Here is a 22,365-nt window from a genome sequence, read left to right as displayed (position 1 = left end):
CTCAACTCCACTCTGACACCCAAGTGGTCACCATGGGCCAGAATCAACTTGACAGGCAACTGACTTGATTTTCTGGTTTTGAAAGGTAAGCCGGAATTACTTAAACTTAAACTTTGGGGTGAAGGGCAAGGTCAACCAATCAGGCAGAAGGACTCAGAGGAGGCAGAGGTGCATCCAAGAACTCAAGGAAGTACAATGCAATCCTGGTAAGGAATTGCTAATTTACCTAAAGGGAAATTTGTCTTAAGCCATTAGTGATTTTTAGCACAAGAATGCCTATGGTTGTATTGTGTTTTATAAAGGTCATTCTCAAAGAGTGGGTACTAGATTGATTGTGGTCACAACTGCAAGCCACGGGGCCCATTAGATTCCTGCATGCCAAATGATTATGGCGCAGGGATTAAGGGTGTGATGAAGACAAAAGACCCCTGCCCAGCAGCATGGCTAGCATGTGCCAGGATCCCACCAAGTTTTAGTTGTCCTCTTCCTTCTTCCCCTGGCACTCTGTCACGTTGTTGGGAAAGGTACCATCTTAATGTCCCCATAAGCCATTCAGGTACAATCCCTCTCCACTGACTGAATTTACAAAGAAATATTCAGTTTATCAGTGTTGGAGTGGAGAACAATGATCTATTTTACCTATATGTGGGAGCCTCGGGATGAAACTTCTAACAAATGCTGACGTGAACGCAATTTTATTACAACAAAGCTATTAGTAATTTTTAATTCTAGGATGCTGTGTCTTTAATATAAGTAGCCTTTTCAGCTGCTGTCTGTTGAATCAACTGTTTTGCTTTCTTCGTTGTGTTTAAGTACTATTTTGAGGGCCTATTTTTAATATAATTTTATTGGCGGCTCATACAACTCATCACAATCCATACATTCATCCATTGTGTCAAGCACATTTGTAAATTTCTTACCATCATCATTCTCAAAACATTTGCTTTCTATTTGAGCCCTTGGTATCCGCTCCTCATTTCCCCCCGCCCCCACCCTACCTCCCTCATGAACCCTTGATAATTTATAAATCATTATTATTTTGTCATGTCTTACACTGTCGAACATCTCTCTTCACCCACTTTTCTGTTGCCCGTCCCTCAGGGAGGGGATTATCTTTGTGATCAGTTCCCCCTTTCTATCCCACCCTCCCTTCACCCTCCTGGTGTCGCCACTCTCACCACTGGTCCTGAGGGGTTTATCTGCCCTGGATTCCCTGTGTTTCCAGTTCCTATCTGTACCAGTGCATATCCTCTGGTCTAGCCGGATTTGTAAGATAGAAGTGGGATCATGATAGTGGGGGTGGGGTGCAGAAGCACTTAAGAACTAGAGGGAAGTGTGCTTCATCATTGCCACACTGCACTTAATTTTTAACTTGCTTCTTGTCTGTCTTCTCTTCCTAGGAAGGAAAGGTCAGAGAGAACAGATTCTTTCTTGTTCGCCACTTTGCCTGCAGGCAGCTGCAGCAGTGCTTGCCACTCTCCTGGGTGCTAATAAATGTAGGTGGTAACTGCCTCATGATGTCCTTTTCCAGGGACTGCTCTGTCTGTCTCCCTGGGAACATGTCCAAAGTACAGACACCAAGTCAGCCATCCTTGCCTCCATGGCACATTCTGGCCGTATGTCTTCCAAGACAGATTTGTTTTGTTCTTTTGGCAGTCCATGGTATTTTCAATACTCTTCACCAACACCAGACTTGAAATGTACTATTCTTTGATCTTCCTTATTCAATGTCCAGCTTTCTTATGCATATGAGGCAAGTGATAATAGCATGGCTTAGTTCAGGTGCACGCCAATCCTCAAAGTAACCTCCTTGCTTTTGAACACTTTAATGAGATGCAGTGTGTCATTTGATCTCTTGACAGCTGCTTCCATGGGTATTAGTTGTGGAGCCAAGCAAGATGACATTTTGACAGCCTCGGTCTTTTCTCCATTTTATTGTGAGATTATTCATTGGTCCAGTTGTGAGGATTTTGGTTTTCTTTACATTGAGATGTAATCTACAGTGAATGCTGAAATCCTTGATCTTCATCAGCAAATGCTTCAAGTCCTCCTCACTTTCAGCAGCCAAAGTTGTATCATCTGCATATCTCAGGTTAATAAGGCTTATTCCAATCCTGATACCACACTCTTCTTCATATAATCCAGCTTTCTGATGATCTGCTCAGCATACAGGTAGAAAAAGCACCCCCTGACACACACGCGCACACACACATATCTCTAACATCTTTTTTTCTCCTGTTTCCCATTATGAAGAGAAGAAAATGTAGTACCATCTTTTGTACAATTACCCTTTAAATATTGAAAGACTATTATTAAATTACTTGCCTGCCTTCTTAACCTTCGGGACACATTCCAGTGCCTCTTGCTAGCCCACAGGAAAGAATGCCCTTTGAGAGCAATGACTCAGGCAACATTGAGGTAAATCCAGCTTTGATGCCCCTTCTTCCCCCACACTGGGAAGTTACATTTATCTCATTAGCATCTCTATAGCTCATGGGCTAAGGAGCCCATAAATAAACAAATAGCCACGCTTGACCTCCAGCTGAGTTAAAAGGCAGCTTTACATGAACCAAAATTAAATCATAAACATCATGATCGACCTAAAGCTCCTCTTTTTCCTATTATCCTGATCTTTAACAAGCTAGTAATCATTTACTAGCATCAGAGTCATGTGCCATCTGCCATGTTCATTGAGCATTTTTAAAATAAGTTATCACGGTCACTTTCCTGACACGCAGAGCAGCTGACACGTTTTTTAAATTCCCAGGAGAGTCAGAATTCACATCCGAACACCAACCCCCCAATGTTATCTCTGCCGAGGCAAGAAAACCTGTTAGCCTAAAGTGCACACAGTGAGAGAGAGAGAAAGAGAGAGAGAGACATGCTGACCCTGAGAATTAAATCTGGAAATTTCAAATGAGAACTTCAGCTTGGATGCAAATAAGAAAAATATGTTATAGGCAGAAAACATACCCTAAAACTCTCTCACCCCTTCTAGGCCATACGCTGAACTCCCTTACATGTAACCTGAACCAGCTGCAGACCGAGGACAGCGCAAAGGTTGGTCTGAGAAGTTGTTACCCTACAGCCAGACATCCTGATTCCAAGGGCTGTCAGTCAGAGACAGTGAAGACCACCAGGAAAAACAGTTTGGTGTTGTCATATGTCAGCCGGATCGAAAAGGAGCAGTTAGTTACCCTGCCAGGGAAAGGGAAACCCCTCCAAGCAGAAAAGTACAATGTGTTTGCAAAACCCACGGAGGGCAGTTAACACGGTCACGGTTTCCTGACTGAAGCTGTCATGACCCACCACCATCACCCAGTGCCTTGAGCCAGAACAAACGATGAGTGACAACACACACACACACACACACACACACACACACACACACACACACACACGGAAGGCATCAATATGGCAAGTGGAGGATTCAGGCTATTAATCCAAGGGCTCAAGGAGACACCATTGTCGTTACTATTCTTGGACGCTGTCAAGTAGATTGTAACTCAAAGCAACCCCATGTGTAGAGCAGAACTGCCTCACAGGGTTGTCTCGGCTGTCATCTTCGTGAAAACAGATTTCTAGGGGTTCTCCCAGAGCGGCGGGGCATGTTCAAACCACCAACCTTCCCATGAACAGCTGAGCACCTACCTTATGCTCCGTCCAGGCTCCCTGGGACACACTTCAATGCACCTCAATCGTAGGCTAAGATATCTCGTCAGCTAGCTTTTTTTCCCCCTTTACAGTGCCCAATTTAAAAATCACTTAGTAAATTAAAAGAAAAAATCCCTAAGCCAGCAGATCACACAAATAGCATAAACTGCTATCTTTCAGCTTACTTTGGAGTTGCATTAAATGAAATATGATAATGCAGCCAGTGCCCAACATGTTAATCAACCCAATAACTGTAAAATGTGGTAATAGTAAGGGATGTGTGATGCCAAAATTTTGGGAACAATGAGCCCTTTAATTTCGGGATCAGGTCCCCGTCAGGCTGCAATTTAGGCGGAGTTCAAGGGCTGCCAAATCTTTCGTGGCCAGTGAAATGTCCACCTTTAAGGAGAGTGAAGTCTCTCCTGCTGGCAAAGAAATCTGGAGATACAAGATGACCTGTGTTCGTGAGGCTCACATCCAATTAGACTAATAACTACTTCTCCCGCTCCACTTTGCTGAGGAGCAGGATGCTAACGTTCGGTTTGCAGAGGGAATGTTTCCCCCTCTTTTTGCCTTCCCTGCCCTTGAATAGAATCCAACCTACTTGTGTACATGTATTTGTTTCCCAACGGCAGACACAATCAAGGGCAGAGCAATGAATGTTTGGGAAAACAATTAGCTGTAATGTATTTATCAATAAACGAGGCAAGCAGTAATGTCCTCTGCATGCCACAGCTAGAGTGTGATGCCCTTATCAATACTTCAATATTAGATAAGAAGGCACACACACTGGCACGTGATATTCAGTCTTGGGTTGTATGGCTCTCACAATATATACTGATTTATTTTTTCTGAATGACTCTTGACACTGTTTCAGTTGATAGGAAAATACCCATATCCTTGAACTTACAGCCCAAGCACTCACTCCCTGTCTTTGGGTGTGTCTCTTTTGGAATCAATTCAGGGGTCATCAGGAAGCAATTCCGAACGCTGAATCAGGATCAGAGGGAGACCCAGGAACAACATACAGTATGCAAACGATCCGATTATGTTTGCTGAAATCAAAGAGGACTGGAAGCACTTATTGATGAGGATTAAAGACTTTAAAGAAAACCCAAAAACCCTCATAAGTGGACCCATTAAGCATTACTACAATCAACAGAAGACGATCAACATCGGCCAGAACTTCATTTTACTTGGATCCACTTGCAACGCCCCTTAAGCAATCAAAGGTTGTAGTTTACTGGGCAAAGCTTCGGGAAGACGTCTTCCCGGCTGTCAAAAGATACAGCATCTGTGGTCTTAAAGGCTCAAAGATAAATAAGCGCCCATCTAGCTCAGAAGCAAAGCCCACATGGAAGAAGCACACCAGCCTCTGTGACCACGAGCTGTCGAAGGGATCAAGTATCAAGCATCAAGGAACAAAAATCATATCATTGAAAATGTGGGTGAGTGCAGAGCGGAGACTCAAAGCCCAATGGTAGCCAACCGGACACCCCTTGCTGAGGGGCTGTGTGGACGAGATGAGCCATGCAGGGTGTAGGGTAGCAACGATGAAACATATAACTTTCCTCTAGTTCTTAAATACTTCCTCCCCCCACTATCATGATCCCAATACTACCTTGCAAATCTGGCTAGACCAGAGGATGTACATTGATAGAGACAGCAACTGGAAACACAGGGAATCCAGGATAGATGATCCCTTCAGGACCAGTGGTGAGAGTGGTGATGCCTGGAGGGTGGAGAGAATGTGGAGTAGAAAGGGGGAACTGATTACAAGAATCTACATATAGCCTCCTCCCTGGGGGATGGACAGCAGAGAAGAAGGCGGGGGGACACGTCAGACAGTGTAATATATGACAAAGCAATAATAATTTATGAATGATGAAGGGTTCATGAGGTAGGGCGAGTGGGGAGGGGGGAAATGAGCAGCAGATATTAAGGGCTCAAGTAGGAGGCAAATGTTTTGAGAATGATGATGGCAACAAATGTACATGTTCTTGACACAATGGATGTATGTATGGATTGTGATAAGAATTGTACAAGCCCCCAATAAAATGATTTTTTTTAAAAGATGTCTTTAGAGGTCAATAAAAAGCAGAACTGCCACCTGAAGGACTAAGGTGAGCCTGACTCAGCCAGGGTCTTTTCAGTCACCTCATGTTGTTGTGGGTGCCGGTCAGGAACTGGTTCCAACTCACGGCAGCACTATGGACATCAGAGGAAAATCCTGCCAGTCCTGCCCCTCCTCGTGTATTCTTACGCCCGAGCAGTCACTACATGGGCACATGGATATCAGACATTATATAAGAAAAACCAAAGAAGAATCACTGCATCCAAACGATGCTGTCAGCGGAGGATATTGAACATCTCCTCGCCTGCCAGGCTTGAAAGGACAGTCAGAATAACCCTTAGACACTAGGACGGTGAGCTTTCATCTCATCTATGTCGAATATGCTATCAGGAGAGACCCGTCCATGGAGACAGACATCATGCTGGCAGGAAAGAGGATGACCCTCAACCCAGATGGATTAGCATGGCTACTGCCACGTGAGCTTGAGCGTGGGAATACTGGTGAGGGTCACAGTGGCTTGCAGCACCCACAGCAACTCACCCCTGCTCACAGAGCACCCTGGCACAGCAACGCCGCCGGAAGACCTGTCTTGACTGGACCCTGTTGGCGGACTCAGAAAAACACAAACCAAACCAACATTTCCATCGTAAGACAGTCTGAAAAAGAAAGACTACAGCAATGACAAGAAGATCAGTGTTTTCAGGTGATTGGGTTGAGGATTATATGGGTGAAGTGCAACTTTTCCATGACAGTGAAGTCATTCTGTATAATACTTTAATGGTGGATTCATGCCACTGTGCATTTGTCAAACCTTACAGACTTATATAACTCAAAGAGTGAAGCTTAATGTATGCACACTTTAAAAATCATTTTAAGTGGTGGGGGGAATCGCAGGTTGGAGTGTAGAATGGGAAAAAACAATCTATATTAGAAATGTATGAAAGAATTTTGCTCACGGGGTGGGAGGAAAGTGTGCTTACCTAAGTAATTTTGGAAATGAGATGGTAGGACTAAAGGAGAGAGAAGCCTGGTAATCCATCTCATAAAGCAGTTTCTTGTTGGGATATAGGTTAAAATTTCTGGTACCATTATATATGTCAGCTGGAATTAAGCAATTAAGTAAATGGATGGCAGAGGGAATGTGTAAGGCTTTCCAACATTGAGGGAAAATATAGAGAGAAGCAAAAGGAGACTAGAATAATTCACATAGTAATGGATTATAGTTGGGGAGATCATTATTAACTCGTGCACCTATGCATATGTTGTAGTTGGGTATCATCGAGTCACTCCTAGTGACCCTACTTAAAGCAAAATGACACACTGCTCTACAGTATCAGCTTCACAATCTTTCCAATTGTTGAACCCGTTCTTATAGACGCTGTCAACCCATTGTGTTAAGGGTTTCCCTCTTTTGGGCTGACCATCTGTCTACCAAGTCTGATGTCCTGTAGCAGGGCTGACCCCCCTCATACAATGTCCAGAGCACACGAGATTAACTCTCATCATCCTGATCCCATGGGGCATTCTGCCTGTACTTCTTCCAACATATATCTGTTCATGCTTCTAGAAATTTATGATATGCTCAATATTCTTCCTCAATACCATAATCCATTGGCATCAAATCTCCTCGGTCTTTTTTATTCATTGTCCAGATTTCCCATCTCCACTGAAACCCGCCCACCATGAGCGGAACTATTGGCATTTAAAGTACTGGTGGCATAGCCTCCATTATCAGAGCCACACGCAAGGCCTCACAGTAAGAAAAACTGAGCTTTGATTTGTCTTCTAACTTTATTCTCTCTGCATATTTGTGATGAAGTGAAATTATTTAATAGGGCTCTTCTATACATGTCAAGTAACTGTTGGACTCTAACAGCAAGGTCAGCAGTTCAAACCCACCAGCTGCTCTTCGGGGGAAATATTAGGCCACATCTGCTCCTGCAAAGATTCACCAAACCAAACAGAAAACCTCACTACCATTGAGTCAACATCTCCTGCAGTGCTGCTGGTGGTTTTGAACTGCTGGCCATGCAGATCACAGTCCAATGAGTAACCACTGGACCACCAAGGCTTCAGCCTCTGAAATCCTGCATAAGGTTGCTGTGAGTCAGAACTGACTCTATGACCCTGGAGTTTGATTTTGGTATCCATTTCTTTGCAACTCTCACCAAATGATTGGGTAGAACTGTGCAAATAGATTATGTGGAGCAATAATCTAGAGGATTGATCAGTTTGGCCATTCCACTGGGTATACAAGTGAGCCATCTCAGAAGCAGGAAGAGAGAGACTCCCTCAAGCTCATCAAGAAAGAAGCGGTATCCGTGGAGCGCATGTGAACAGCTTACCTGATGTGGTGGAGTCAACAAAGGGACCAAAGACAATAGCCCTGAGACTGTGGGACAGCGCTGAGGCTCACCAAGACCGTGAGGCAGAACAGGCAGAGGCCAGGGGATGATGCGGCTCAGAGGCAGAGATCCAAGGAGACGTGCCTGCCAGTGTGGTTAAGAAGAAGTTCCGCAGAGGAGAGGTAGGAGTGTACCCTTGAGATTTTCTGAGCTTGACAAGATAGAACCAGCTGACTTTCCTAATAACCCCCATGACCACGAGTATTGTCTGCGAGTTCAGAGTGGTCATTGCAAGGGGTTATCAAACCCAACAGAGAAGTAAGGTGCCACGTACGGGGTGATTGGTGTCCAAACAGGGTAGAGACGGTTGGAGGTCAGAGGCATGTCTGATTTTGCCTCATAACAATCACCCTCTGGCTAATGTAGAGTTGGAGTCTCCTTTGCCCTGTAGATGAAGGGGGTCAGACATGGCCCCGTGCCATTTCCTCAAGATTATACCCCGGCAAAATGTTGAAAAAAATTAAAATATTTTCAGCCCCCATGTACCCAGAATCAGAATTATCAAGATTTCAAAACCTTGGCCCCTCTCCTGGTGGTTCAAGTATAGCAAGACTCGAGTCTAGCAGAAAAGACATGCCATGCAGCCAGGAGACCAGTGAGAGTAATGTCCCAGCAGCGGTGCCACAAAGGGCGCGGGGAGCCAGGGAAGAGGGCGTGAGTTCCGCCACAGTGGTTATGAGAAGTGACTTGTAAGCTGAGGTTTGAAGAACATGCAGGAGCCTTTGCATTGATAAAGGCGGCTATGCTGGAAGGAGGGGAATCAATGTATGTGTGAGGGAGGAAGACACTCCGGGCTCGTTGGAAGAGAAGATAAAAAATTACCCACCTCTAATCCCATCAAACACACAGTCGCAGTAGAATGAAAAATGTGCCCCAAAGCAGAAGACTCAGAGTATTAATACAGGCATTTGACAACTATTGGACACAAGATGTACTGCGGACAGGGGTGGGCAGAGCGAGAGGACGCCTTCAGCTTTAATAACCTCAAATGACAATGAGCTCTTCTTCCTTAAGGGACATTGTATTGACCATCTGTAGGTATGTTTCTTCGACCATTCCGAGTGAAAATCATTTTATGTAGTACCAAGATAACTTATATTCTCGCAACACAGATGACCTTACCTGTGCTTCTGGTTTTAACGGGTCTATGGGATAACCGGCATGATGACATGTACACATATTTTGGAAACAGCAGCAGAGCAGAGTCTTTTTATTTTGTTTTTTATCAAAGCGATGTATTTAAATATGTCAATCATTTTATTGGTGGCTCATACAACTCTTATCACAATCCATACATACATCAGATGTGTAAAGTACATTTGTAAATTCGTTGCCCTCATCATTCTCAAAACATTTGCTCTCCACTTAAGGCCTTGGCATCAGCTCCACATTCCCCCCCTCCCCTCTCCCTCCTCCCCCATGAACCCTGGATAATTTATAAATTATTATTTTCTCGTATCTTATACCGTCCAACACCTCCCTTCACCCACTTTACTGCCGTCCATCCCCCAGGGAGGAGGTTATATGTAGATCCCTGTAATTGGTTCCCCCTTTCCACCTACCCTCCCCCCATTCTTCCAGTATCACCACTCTTGGTACTGGTCCTGAAGGGATCATCTCTTCTGGATTCCCTGTGTTTCCAGTTCCTATCTGTACCAGTGTCCATCCTCTGGTCTAGCCGGATTTGTAAGGTAGAATTGGGATCATGAGAGTGGGGGTAAGGGTGGGGAGCATTTAGGAACTAGATGAAAATTATATGATTCATTTTTGCTACACTCAGAGGAAAATCTTGAAATCAATTTTCACCACCCTTATTTGTCCCTTAATTAATATGTATATAGGCATACCTGTTGAACATTCTATGCAGAAATATATAGAATAAAAAACATAAAGTCCCCTTCATCTCACCTACAAAAGATACTAGTTCAGTTTTTACCCTCCCAAACTGCTTAATGTATATCAATAATTTTAGTAGAAACATGTCACATATTTTGGTCAATCAGTGACTATTTTTATATTAATAATATATCTTAAAATTTCATATTAATAACATGTCTCCACACTAGTACATATGTCATTGTTGTCAGCTATCACCAGTTGGCCCTCCGTGCCCAGCAGCCCCATGCACAACAGAATCCGACACGGTGATCCATTGACTTTCCAGTGGCTGATTGTTAGAAGCAGGTCACCAGGCCTTGCTACCTAGTCCTTATTTTGGAAGCTTCACTGAAGCCTGTCTACCACGAGTGGCCTTGCGGGATTTGAAATACTAATAGCATAGTTTCCAAACCACAGCAACAGGCAAGCGACCACAGTACACCAAACTGATGGGAACCAGAGAAATAATCGCGAATGTTACTATGAGTTTATATTTCTACATTGACACTGAGGAGGCCAACAGAAAACTCGGTCAGTAGCTTTGCCTACTTCAAAAATGTCATCGTCTTACTGCTGCAATTATTTTTGGGCCTAAGGTCATAGGAAATATGTTTAATGTGAATTATCTGATGAATGCCATCACAGGCTGAAAATAACCACGGTGTGAGGCATTCATTAAAATAAGGTCACGGCAGCAGAAGAACTGGTGAAGGGAGACATCAGTCGGTGTAAGATGTGCAAAAATAATAATTTATAAATTGTCAAGGGTTCGTGAAGGAGGGAGGGTTAAGTGGGGGAGGAGGGAAATGAGAAGCTGATACCAAGGACTCATGTAGAAAGCAAGTATTTTGAGAATGATGATGGCAACAAATGTACAAATGTGCTTGACACAATGGATGCGTGTATCGATTATGATAAGAGCTGTACGAGCCCCCAATAAAATGATTTAAAAAATAAGGTCACGGAACAAGTAGGATGTCACTTCTCAAATACAAACTGCGTAAGCACCAAACCGGAACAAAGAAGCCACGTCACCACAATGCACTTAGAATGACTAAGAAACGACATGCCTTAAAACTGATATATTTGAAAGGAGGCAGGAGAGAGCTTGAAATGACAAATTGGGTCACCTTCTCTACCCACTGCCAAAATGTATGGTTGTGCCTTGCTGTAGATGCTCCCGTGCCGCGTGACTCAGCTCAGAAACTTAAAGAACAAAGCCTCTCCTGTAGTTCTCGTAGACACACTGCAACCTCCAACAGCCCTGTTTGTCTTGTGTGAATTTGCAGATTTAAATTTTTGAACACTGAAAGAGATTAACACCAACCAACTAACCAACAAAAGCCCAAACCCCAACCTCTTGCTGTCAAGAAGTCAAGGGGAATCTGTAGTGAAGCAGTCAGATAAAAAAAAACTGCCCATAATGTTCCTTAGGCTGCGATTTTCATGGGAGCCCGTCTCCGGATCTTTCTCTCCTGGAGCAGCTGGGGGTTCAACCACCAACCTGTCAGTTAGCTGGCAGCCAACCCTTTCACCACTTTGCTGGAGGAGGCAGCAAAAGGGAAAACGAGCCAAGACAAAACAAAAACCACACTGATGGGTGGGGCTGGTGTTACTACAGAAGCAGGCCCAGGGACTTCATGGATCTCAGAGGCAGTGATGGGGAGGGCTGTGAAGTAAGCTGAAATGGAGAGAGCTAAGGAAAAGTCTTTGCAAGCCCCTGATGTTCATTCACAGGTCTGCACACACTTGACCAGGTGAAGATACACAAGCTATCGAGGACAGCTGGACACTCTCGTGGGCAGTATCACTAGCCTGTTGTTGTTGTGATTGGTTGTCATCAAGTCGGTTCCAACCCACAGTTACCCTATGCACAAGAGAACCAAACCTTGCCTGGTCCTACACCATCCTCCTACGTGTTCCTACGCTTGAGCCCATTGTTGCAGCCACTGAAACAATCCGCCTCATCCAGACCCTTCCTCTCTCTCACTGCGCCTCCACTACACCAAGCAAAATGTCCTCCTCCAGGGTCTGCCTTTTCCTGCCAGCATGACCGTAAGATGAAGTCTCACCATCCTGGCCTCCAATGTCGTCTCTGGCCATGCTTCTTCCAAGACAGATTGGTTTGTTCTTTTAGCAGTCATGGTACCTCTCAATGGTCCTCTCCAGCACCACCATTCAAGTGCTTCCATTCTTCTCAGTCTTCCTCATCCATGTCCAACACTGGGCCAGTGTCTCATAGCTCAGGTCAGAGAATTATAAGCCACACTACTGCGGGAAAATAACAAATCTTCTGAGTAACAAGGGTCCGTTCCTCAGCGCAGGCCCTTCTAAACGCAAAGGGGTGAGGACACAAGTTCATGAAGTTGACGGTAAGTGGTACAGATGGGTGAGCCCACAAACGCATGCTCCTTGAGAACGGGGCCTTTTAGCCTGTACACCTTGCACATTCACTCAAGAGTGAATTCCTACTCCCCTCTTATTACGATGCAATTCCAGAAGAGCCAAATGCTCTCTGACTTTTGCCAAGTGCAAGGTACATTGACAGATTCAGGTGAAGGTTCGAACTGCCATGTTGGGTCCCTGAGACTGTAAATCTTTGTAGAACTAGACACCTTCATCTTTCTCCCGAGGAGGGGCTGGTGGATTTGAACTGCTGAATGTGTAAAAGTCAAATTCTAGGCTGTACCATGGAAGCAGTCAATTAGATCGTCTAGGATGTGACTCAGAAATCTTCATGTGAAATGGATTAAGTCTCTGGTGAATCCCCTCTGCTCACAGACAGGGATGTGAACAGCTTTGCTTTCCTGCAGAGTGCATTGGACTGTCACAATTTCTGTTTGGTTAAAGTATAATACCTGACCATTCGATCTCCCTTTGCCTCATTTTAAATTCATTCTAGTTTTTAACATTTTCTGTTTTTGTTTCAACTGAGGTTTTTCTTGTCTTACTTTGTTATTGTACTTGTCCTTTTGTTTTGTTATGTTTTTCCAGGACAGATAAATGTATAGAGGCAGTAACTGGATTAATGGTTTCCGTTAATGGGTGTGGCAGGGAAGACTGGAGCCAATAACAGTGAACACCAGGGGAAAATATTCTAAAATTGATTATGGTAAGGATTGTGCAATTCTTCTTAATATGACTGAACGACTGAGTTATATGATATGGGAATTACATGTCCATGAAACTGTTAAAAATAAAACTCCATGTGGAAAACTCAGCAGGAAAGTACATCATCAAATAGAACCACTGGTCTATTTGGCTAATCTATGACTCTAGTTCATAGGACTGATTTCAGAATAGTGGCAAATTAGAAGAGAATGTTCTCGGCCTGCTTTGTCGTAAATCTCACTGTATTCTTGCATTGTAAGAGCCCTCAGAAGACCGCCGCTCACCAATGAAGCTCTTAGGGCCCAGTCTGATCCATTCTTTGTTGTACTGCACACTGCAAGGGGCAGAAGCAGGTCTGGTGTATATCAGACGGTCAACAGAAAACATTTTACAAGCCATCCTCATTCAATGTGAACATCGGATTTCTATTAAAATGAGATTATTTTTAAATGTGATCTTTTAAAAAAGTTACAATGCATATCCCGTAATATCCAACACCATCACTGGTTGTGAAAGTGGGATGGGATGAGGTGGGGGATAGAAAAAGAAAACAGAAGCAAGTTGGCAATGTTTTGACAAGCTGCAAACAGCTGGGTCTCAACATACTGCATCTAAATAATGAGGCTGTTCCTTAAATGGGCCTCAACATGCTGCTGTGGGCCCTGGCTCCGGCAGAAACCCCAGCCACATACCCTTGCAGGCAGAAGCACACTAGTGAAGTGCAGGTTTTTGATTCGGCTGCATAGAATTTAAGGATCCTTTTTTTTTCTATTTAACTTTCACTGGCCACGCATATAATATAACATTACATGTGTGACCGATTTAGTAACAGCAGTAGCAATATAGTGAGCTGGTTAAGCAGGCGTTTTGACAAATCAAATGGCTTTATTCATGCAATATTCCATCAACAAGTTTACCTCAGAACAAAAGCTACCATAGCTAATGATAGGGAATGGATTTCTTGCGCTTGTGGTCATGAGTTTGATTGCATGTACAGTGCCTTTGCGGAAAGCTCCTTGAAGGTGGGGACTGCAGCCTCTTCTCAGAAGCACCTCCCACTCTGGAGAAATACGACTGGGGTGAATGACAAGGAAGATTTTTCCCGGAAAGCTCTTAGCTTGTCTGCTGCTCAGATCAGAGCTGCTACTTTCACTGCCAGCGGGTCATGAAAAGTAAATTTGATTACTTTACTACATCACCAAACATACTCCTTGTGATCCAGAGCTTCCCCACCTACCCCTCCCCCAGACAGTCAGCTGCTAATGGTACTGGATTTTGTTTGGACTGTTAGGAAATGCCTACTGTCTGCATTGACTGGCCTTTGAAGGCCAAATATCATTCAAGAAAGAGTGGGATCAGGTATCAGGCATCAAAGACCCAGAGCAAAAAATTATAATGTGAATGAGGCCTGGAGTGCTGAGTGGAGGCCCAAAGTCATTCTGTAAGGAATTGGACATCCCTTACAAAAGGGTACTGGGGAGAAGATGGGCCAGTCAGGGTGCAGTGTAGCACAAATGAAACATACAGCTTCCTCTAGGTCTTTAATGCGTTCTCCCCCGGCCCACCCATCATATGACCCTAATTCTACCTTGCAAATCTGGCTAGACCAGAGCATGTACATGGGTTCAGATAAGAACTGGAAAATCGAGAGTAACCATACTAGGAGGAGATGGGCAAGGTAGGGGAAGAAAGGGGGATGGGATCACAATGACCTACCTATAATGCCCTCCCAGGGGGATGGACAACAGACAAGGATGTAAAGGGAGACATTGGACAGTGCAAGACATGAAAAAATAATAATTTATAAACTATCAAAGATTCATTAGGGAGGGAGAGGGATGGAGGGGAAAAATGAGGAGCTGATACCAAGGGCTCAAGTAGAAACAAAATGCTTTGAAAACGATGATGGCAACATCGTAATAAGAGTTGTACGAGCCCCCCAATAAAATGATTTTTAAAAAGGTATGAAAATAATAATTTACCAGGGGAGGGTGGGGGAGGGAGGCTAAAACAAGGAGCTAATATCAAGGGCTCAAGCAGAAGAAATGTTTTGGAAATTATGATGGCAACATATGTATAAATGTGTTTGATACAATTGATGTGTGGATTGTTATGAGCTGTAATATCCCCCAATAAAATGATTTACATAAAAAAGAAAGAATGCTAGGTAGAGTCTCCAGATTTTTTTTAAAAGATGAAACGATTTTCTTGTTTTCTTGATGAGGTTTGTTTCATCACATTGTCCATTCATGGAGAATTTCCACAACTCTCTGAGGCTCTCTCTTTTTACCCTCAAAATAACTCTGTAAGGTAAATAAGGCTCGGGGATTTTGTCCACATCTCTCAAACGTGAGCAATGAGCCCAAGACGGTATGCCATTTGCCCACGGTGACATTATTTAGGAAAAGGTTTAAATAGTGAAATCGTGAACCTTTGACATGTCTGAGCTCTTTGAAGACGACTTTTCTCTCCCTTGCTTCTACACACCCCGATTTCCTATTTTTACTCTCCTTTTAGCACCAGCATCCTGCAGACTTGGGGCTTTCGACATAGCCAGGAGAAAAACGACCTAGGTCATAAGGTTTTCCCAAAACGTCGGGCCTTTTAAAAATATAATAAATAGAATGGGACTTAGACTGAGATTTTTATTTTAAGGACACCGTCCCAGCGCGGTTTGTAAGATATTTTTTTCTGTTTAGAAGGAAGAATGTGGCAAACCGCTCCCAAGGCCCTGCTGGAAGCCCAGGCTCTATCGCTTCAAAAGCAGAATGGAGAAGGGCAGGGTCCGCTGTCCTGAAGCAGGCGCACCTCCACACGCTCCCAGGACCACTTGCCAGGAGCCCGCGGCCCTTCGGAACTCGCCATAGAAAATGACTGGCCACCGAAGGGATCCGCATGCCAAGGTTTCCTCCAAGATGAGGAGTAGGAATTCAACGGGAACAACTTTCTGGCGCCACCAGTCAGCCAAGTATGAAGGGAGCATGTCCTGGGGCGAGAAACCATCAGGGTGTCCCCGTTTTAGCTTCCTCCGAGACGCCCCATCTCTTCGGGCCCCTGGGGAGCGCCGGGCCGCTGCGGCACCTCGCCGGCACTGCGGCGCACTGCAGAGCCGCCCGCCCGCAGCCGGGGCTCCGCTGGCCTGTAGCTCTCAGCCCCGCGCGCGGCCGCCGGTCTGTTCCCCAAGGGCCCGAGGGGTCGCCACGGTCCGCGTCGGGTGCGCTGCCAGGCACATCCATCACCCGGGATCCTTTGACGCACACGCGCGCGCGCGCGCGCTCCCAGCCCCACACTCGGTCGCCTCCCTGCTCCCCTCGCCCGCCCCTCGCGGGGCTGCATTTGCATCACTCGCCCACGTAGCCCGTGACGCGAGCGCCCCCCTAGCCTGAGCCGTCCAGGCGGTACCTCCCGCCCCCGTGACTCAGCCCCCCGCGGTCCCGCGCTCCTGGGGTCCCCGCACGTCCGCAGAAACGCTCTGGGTGGTGCATCCGCGCTGCCCGGTGCCCAATTCATCCTCCGAAGACGCAGTCCTCCTGGACCAGCCTGGCGCGGGTCCCACGACCAGGTGGAGCAACCCTGCCTTTAGAACTCAGGCGGAGAGGGAAAGCCGGGCCGACGGGCTGCGGGGGGGAAGGGGGGGTCGCCTCCCTAGCTCGCATCCCCATCGGAAATCACCTCCGTGGTTGATGTGTCTGCTGGGGACCGTCCCTCTCGCGCTCAGCTTCCCACCGACCCGTCTGGATCCAGCGCGAGGCACACAGTAGGCTCTTGCTAGGAAGGCGAGGGGACCGGCCATCGCCCCGCGGGTTGCCCTGCCCTGCCCTCGCGCAGACCGTGGGCGGGGGCTGGGGATCTGGATAAGGGCAGTTTTCTGTCTGTCCAGCTTCCCCCGCGCCGGCAGAGGCGGCCACCGCCGCTCCCCCGTCGTCCGCACGTCTGCAGAGGGATCCCTGCCGAAAGTTGAGTCCCACGCTGGGGTGGGAGTACCGGGACCGTGGGGCGCAGGGCTGCTGTATGGGATCAGCCTGTGGTCCAACCGCGCACAGGAACACCGGGGTCCCCTCCGAGGACAGGTGCAGCCCCCCTCATCCCGGTTACTGTCCCCCCCCACCCCCGCCCCGGAATCCGGAATAAAGTGCGTCCGCAGCTCCTGGCCCACCTTCTCCTCGACCCTCACTTCCTGCAGTCGGCCTCAGCCCAGGCGCCCTCCGGGCCGCCCCGAGGCACCGGCCACCGCTCCCCGCTCGCGGCTCCCCGCTCCCCGCGGCAGCCAGGCGGGGCAAAGTTGCGCGTCTGCACCGCAGCCAAAAGTTGCCCGGGCTGCAGCGCCCCGCAGCCGGCTCGGGAAGGGAAATCCCGCCCCCGCCCACAGGGGCCCCCCACTCACCGCTCCCGCCGCCGGGGCCCCCCTGCTCTGGGCGCTGTCGGCCGGGTAGCCGCCGCCGCCGCGCGGGCTCGCTCCCCGGGGCTGGGCTGCCTCCGTCTGCCACCCTCTCCCGCAGCGAGCCGAGCGGCGACTCCTCGGAGCGTGTCGGCGGCGCGAGGCGGGGCGGGAAAGTGGCTCGGGGCTGGCACGCTGCGGCCCTCCTCCCCTCCCCGCCTCCGCCGGCCTCCTCCCCCCGTGCTGCAGTGCGGGCGGCGGCGTGGCGGGAGTACTCGCGGTGCGCAGGGCGGGCGGGAGGGAGGCGCGCCTCGCGGGGGAGGCGGGCGCCGGCACGACTCGGCGCGGGGCGGGTGCCCGGGGCTGGGGGGTGGGCGCGCTGCGGCGGCGCGGGGCGGGCCGTGGCCCCCGCGGAGTGGGGCGAGGGCGGCTCGCGAGGCGCAGGGACTTTGCCAGCAGTCGGGGCTGCGAGTTGGGAGTCGGTCTGTCCCAGGGGAGGAGGGAGGGGAGGAGCGCGACGAGGTGATCTTGTTTTACGCATCGTGGGGGCGCCTGGGGAAGCTGGGTGCCACCCAGGATGGAGCCCAGAGAACGAGATGGCGCTTCCTAGTTCTGGGACGGACTTAGGAACTTTGCCTTGGCTTTCAGGGACGCCTCCAGGCAGGGCTAGGGGGACTTGTGTTCCCTTAGGGGCTGGCAGACAAATTCAAAAGGAAGCTTGCGACGCAGCAGGAAGCAAACAAAGGAAAACTTTGCCGGGCATCTGAGGTCACGCAGCCGGACTCACCAGTAGGCATCCAAGTGGTGTCTTTGAAGAAACTATTGAATATGAAAAATAAATAAAGCCACGGGACTTTTGCTTGCGATCTCAGAAACAGCTGCCCCTCGGTCCGCTGGAGACCCCTCAGGTTAAGCTCCCCCTCTCCGAAGCAGTGGAGCTGGGCCACCCAGGAGAAACCCGCCCTCCGGAGGCCACACCCTAGGCCCGAGCGCCTGCTCCACTCCCGTGGCTCAGAAGGGCGTCGCCCTCCCCCGGGCGCCTCTTGTCACTCGTCCCTGCCAGCGACGCTGCGGGAAGCAGGGCTTCCCCACGTCCCAGCTTCCGCCAGCTCCGTGCGTACACAGAACCCATGCGGAGTGGGAAGCGGCCGTGTCCGCAGGTGCCATCCGCTATTACTGCCTTAGTGGCGGGTGGCCTGTGGACAAAGCGCAGCGCCCTCCAGGGAGGCTCTGGGCAATGAATGGGTGGAACTAACGTTTATTCTCTCTCTCTCTCTCTCTCTCTCTCTCTCTCTCTCTCTCTCTCTCTCTCTCTCTCTCTCTCTCATTCTCCCTCTCCCTCTCCCTCTCCCTCTCCCTCTCCCTCTCCCTCTCTCCTTGGCATGGGCGTTTGTCTATAAATGTTACAGCAACATAGAACCAGGAAAGGGTTATCCGGCACCTCGGATTGGAACCCCAAGCCCCAAGGAGCTGAGAGCGGTCTTGTAAGAGGAGCCTTCCAGCTCAGCTGCGTTTGTGCCATTAGGCAAGATACTGTCCAGAGAGGGAAATGGAGACCATCTGGGCTCTCCAAGTTCTCTCCAGTTCAGGAACCCTGGAACTAAACGGTGTTGTGATTCTTGCGTCCAGTGGCAATCTACCCTTGGGTCGTGTTCATTTGCATTTTGTGGGATCCTTCGGTGTAAACAATTTCTTAGGTTTAAATAATTATTGAAGCTGCACCTGTTGTGTTGTTACTATGAGAAGGAGGAGAATGTACACATGGAAGTGAACATGAATGAAGAATTGGAAATAAAATTGTGAAATTAAAAACAGCATAAGTCTTGTCTGAACCCGCTGCATTTTATAGATGTAATTCTGAGCTCTCCACTGCAATCTGAGGACACTGGGTATTGCTTTGAGCACCAACCTCCAAACAACACAGAATAAGTGATTTTGTTGTAAGCGATACAAATCACAAAACACCCTATAAAATGATCACTTTTCTGCCTATATATGAGAGATGTTCAAAGAGGAGCATATACTTTGCTAATTGCTGGATGCGCACACTGTAATGTGTTGAAGACAATAGGTCCTACAGGGACATCCCTGATTGTGTATTTGTAGGGGTCGCATAGCAGTCTACTCGTTGGACTACTAACCACAAGGTCAGCAGTTCAAATCCACCAGCTACTCTGTGTGGGAGAAAAATATGGCTTTCTACTCCCACAAAGAGTTACAGCTTCAGAAACCCACAGGGGTAGGTCTACCATGTGCTAACAGGTTGCTGTGAGTTGGAATCCGCTTAAAGTACGTGAAGTTTTCTTGTTTGCTTTTTGTTTTTCAATCTAAGACTGGGTTGTGTTGGAGGAGAGTTGTGTTAGAGAAGTAAGTGCCTTTAAGACACAGCAAACACTTGCTCAAGATGTCATTATCCATAGATTCCTCTGCTTGCCCATCAAAGTCCTCCTTGATTCTAAGGTCCTGACTGCTGCATCCTTAGACCCCAGATCTCTTCAATCCAGCGCTCAAATGAATCCTATTCACACCTGCATTGTATTACAAACAAAACAAAACTCGTTTGTCTTTTCCAAGACACTTGTTTTTAGAAACAGAGAATGGAAGAGAGGTACATCTATCTACTTTTTCCCTATAAAATCCCAGCACCGAAAAGTTGCTAACAGCAATCAATTGTGTAAGGTGTACTCCGATTCATAGCAAGCTCCGGTGTGTCCAAATAGAACGACGCTCTTTATAAGTTTTTCTGCAGGGACGGATATTTCCTAACAACATGACACGTACAAAGTTCATGAGACCATGTCTCACTATCCTTCCTTCAGAGGAGCATTCTGGCTAGACTTCTCCCAAGAGAGGGGCTCCTGACCAAAGGAAAACCAAACTCACTGCCATTGAGTCAATGCTGACTCAGAGTTCCTTTATGGGCATCAGTAGATCTGCTCCTGGGAGTTTCCAAGGAGGTAACTGTTTACGGGAGTAGAAAGCCTCATGGTGCTCTCGTTCTTCTCATAGTCCATGGCATATTTCATATTGTTTACCAATACCATAGTTGAAATGCATTTATTCTCCCTTATTCATTGTTCATCTTTCACAGTCAAACAAGGCCGTCAAAATGCCATGACTTAGGACAGGTGTGGGAGCCCTCGTGTCATAGTGGTTATGCCTTGGACTGCGATCCCCATGGTCAGCAGTTCTAACAACCAACAGCTCCTGGGGAGAAACACTGGGCTTTCTACTCCTGTAAACAGTTACAGTCTCAGACACCCACAGGGGGTCGCTATGAATCAGCATGGACTCAATGGCAGCGAGTTTGGTTTGGGGTTTAGGTCAGGTGTACCTCAGTGCTCAGTGTCATCTTTGTTCTTCAACTCTTCAAGAGATTTTGTGCTATCAATTTGGCCAGTGCAATATTGTTTGATTTCTGGCCTGTTGCTTCTATGGGCATTGATTGTGGATTCACGTAAAATTAACTTCTGGACAACTTCAATGTTTTCTCCATTTATCATGATGTTGCTAAGTGTTCTGTTAAGTTTCTGGGGTGATTTACCTCGGTTCTTGCTTCTCAGAGCTGAAAGAATTCACGTGGCAGGAGCATTTTTGTAAATCCAAGTAACTTTTAGGAGGGAAATGGAAGTTTGGGGTAGTACAATGTCAGATAGTATAAGCTATCTCTGGAAAGCATGCAACGCCTCATGGCAGGGACCATGGGAAAGCTTGTGACTAAAAATGGAGATCGTGAAAGAGTCCATAGAACCAAAAGTGTGCCTGAACCAGAGCACGAAAAAAACAGTGTGCGACCGCAGAAGGCAGGCAGGCTCCCATGTACAGTGCACACACGAGAAAAAAAGAGAGTACCTGCACAAGAGACCAGACTTGGCCTGCCCTCTGGCTGTGTATCTCTTCCTCTCCCCACAGGCTGTGGAGGTGTGGCTGAGGGTAACTGGCTGACCTTATTGGCTGAGTGTAGGCACACCCATGTAATATAATGTTGCTGGTGCCTACTGTGGATGTGCCAGGTTGGCTTCCATCTGGGTCTAGGTGGCCTGGGTCTGTGCATGCCCAGCTTGGATTATCCCATAGGAGTCTAATAAGTGTGTCTGGCTTCTTTCCAGTCCCTTTAGTGTGGCAGGACCAGCTGATTTTCACTTAGGGTAGGCATTTGGTGGAGACAACACCCCTTTATCCCTCATCTACCTACCTATCAGTTGCAGTTGTGATGATTTTTGTTTTCTTTGTGTTCCATGGTAATCCACACTGAAGGACTGGTCTTCATCAGTAAGTGCTTCACGTCCTCTTCACTTTCAGCAAGCAAGTGTGATAGGTAAGGTTTGTGTCAACTTGACTGCACCAGAATTGTCAGGGGTCTGACAGTTAAGGCCTAGTAAGATCTAGCACGATGTAATCACCCCTGTAATGGGATCTAGTGTGAGCAACCACTCCCTTATAAGATTAGGGTGGGATAAAACATCCTTGCCGAGATCACAGCCCTGATCCAATCCATGGAAAGGAAGCTTTCCATTTCTTCATGGGTATAGCCTGCTTACCATATAAATGGACACTGTCCGAAAGCTGGCTTGATTTTTGCTTTGTCTGGACTCTACATCTACTTCAGCCTCGAATTTCCAGTCATATAGACTTGCCTGATATATTACCTGCCTATCCTGGGAGTGATCTGCCACGTGCCACCTTACTTGCCAACCTTGGGTTCATGTGCCTCTGTGGTTACAAGCCTGTTTTCTGCCTGCTAATGTTGGGTTCCTCCATCGCCATACCTACGTGAGTTAGAAGACACCTCCAGCCAAATATCTGACCCATCGTCTTGAACTTTGCCAGAACTTGGGACTCACCCACTTCTATAGCTGCGTGAG

General features: G+C 47.4%; 1 protein-coding gene across 3 annotated transcripts in view; it reads right to left on the bottom strand.

The window, feature by feature from the left end:
* SV2C (synaptic vesicle glycoprotein 2C) overlaps positions 1-18,423 on the bottom strand; it is a 310,736-nt gene extending 292,313 nt beyond the window's left edge. For 2 of the 3 annotated variants that reach the window (XM_075541190.1, XM_075541192.1), the window contains exon 1: positions 17,507-17,665. The gene's annotated coding sequence lies outside the window, so the exon portion shown is untranslated. Of the gene's footprint in view, positions 1-17,506; positions 17,666-18,287 lie in introns of those variants that run through there. The other variant, XM_075541191.1, reaches the window with a different exon arrangement.
* Between the last annotated feature and the right edge of the window lie 3,942 nt (positions 18,424-22,365).

Source organism: Tenrec ecaudatus, chromosome 2 (genome assembly GCF_050624435.1).
Source record: "Tenrec ecaudatus isolate mTenEca1 chromosome 2, mTenEca1.hap1, whole genome shotgun sequence".
NCBI lineage: Eukaryota > Metazoa > Chordata > Mammalia > Afrosoricida > Tenrecidae > Tenrec > Tenrec ecaudatus.
This window is presented reverse-complemented; position numbering and strand designations above follow the sequence as displayed.